Source organism: Crocodylus porosus, unplaced genomic scaffold (genome assembly GCF_001723895.1).
Source record: "Crocodylus porosus isolate Cpor-Errol unplaced genomic scaffold, CroPor_comp1, whole genome shotgun sequence".
Lineage (NCBI taxonomy): Eukaryota > Metazoa > Chordata > Crocodylia > Crocodylidae > Crocodylus > Crocodylus porosus.
Window position 1 is genome coordinate 2,767,374 of NW_017728947.1, and position 1,584 is coordinate 2,768,957.

Sequence of the window (1,584 nt, forward strand, 5' to 3'; positions counted from 1 at the left end):
CCCTTTTGGCTTAGGTCCAACCCTGCCCCCTCTCAGTTCAGGTCCAACCCTGCCCTCTCCCCACCCATATGGTTTTGACTCCCCCCAGATTGGGTCTGACCCCCCCCACCCCTTGGTTCAGGTCCAACCACAGTCCTCCTCTCCCCAGTTTGGATCCAACCCTGTCCCCCTTCCCCCTCCTTCGGGTCCAACCTAACTATGATAGAGGGGCTCCTTTCTGCTTTTCTTCAGCTGGCCACACTGCTTATAAAGTGCCCATGCCAATATATATATATATATTTGCCTCTGTGGAGATGGGGCAGGGGGAGCCACCACACCGAGGGCTGAAGGAAGAGGTGGGCCCAGCAGAGGGGCTCCTGCCTTTCCTCAGCTGACCCCACCACTTTTAAAGTACATTATCCTTTTCTTTTCTTCCTTTTTTTTTTAGCCACTGTGGAGGTGGGATGGAGGGAGTGGCCACACTGGAGGTTGAGAAGGAGGTGGTGCTGGTGGAGGGGCTGCCGGTTTTCCTCAGTTGGCCCCACTGCTTGTAAAGTGCTCTTCCCAATTCAAAGAATTTTTTTTTGCACTGTGGAGATAGGGTAGAGAGAGAAGGTGGAGCCAACAGAGGCTAGAGGAGGAGGCGGAGCCAACAGAGTGACTCCCACCTTTCCTCAGCTGGCCCCACCACTTGTAAAGTGCTTGTGCCATTATTTTTTTTTCCTCTGTGGAGGTGGGGCAGAGAGATCTGCCACACTGGAGGTTGCAGGAGGAGGTGGTAGGAGCGATTCCTGCTGCTCCCCACTGCCCTACACCACATGGGGGGCTCTTCCATGAGCAACTTAGCCCCTACCTGCTGTCCCAGCACCACCCCCCATGGCTGTCCCATGTGCCCTAGCTCCCGGCCCTTAAAAAAACCAAAACAAAAAACCCCAAACTCACTGACTCCTGCCTGGAGAGGGGGCAATCCCCTCTGCCCTCCACTGCCCCACACTGCATGGAGGGCTCTGCCACAAGGCCCCCAAAGCCCCAAGACCACTGCAGCAGCCAGAGAGTCTGGGTTTTTATGTTTTGTTTTTAAGGACCAGGAGCTGGGGTAAGCGAGGCAGCCATGGGCGGGGTTGGGAGAGTGGACAGGGATGAGGGGGCTCATGGCAGAGACCCCCCATGCAGTGTCCGGCAGTGTGGGACAGTGCGGATTCCCCCCTGCGAGACAGCAGCCAGTGAGTGGGGCTTTTTTTTAAACCACTGGGTGCTGGGGCAGGCAGGGCAGCCATGGTTAGGGCTGGGAGAGTGGGCAGGGGTTGGGGGGTGCTCAAAGGGGCTCGGGGAGTAGACACAGCATGGGGCCTGGCAGAGGTCCCTCCATGGTCCCCTCCCCCTCCTCCAGCCTTCCCACCCCCTACTTAACAGCTCAGAGTCCGGGTCCAGCTCCCTGCAGCAGCAACTGGGGACCGCCCAAATCTTTGAAGCTCTCTGAATCTTTTCCTAATTGATTTGGACCTTTTCATAGCTTTCATAGATTTCATAGCCATTAGGGCTGGAAGGGACCTCGGGAGATCATCGAGTCCAGCCCCCTGCCCAAAGGGCAGGAAGTCAGCTGGG

At 56.9% G+C, this 1,584-nt stretch overlaps 1 long non-coding RNA gene across 1 annotated transcript in view; it reads left to right on the plus strand.

The window, feature by feature from the left end:
- Positions 1 to 1,584, plus strand: part of LOC109321015 — a 7,641-nt gene that overhangs the window by 783 nt on the left and 5,274 nt on the right. The gene's annotated exons all lie outside the window — the stretch shown is intronic.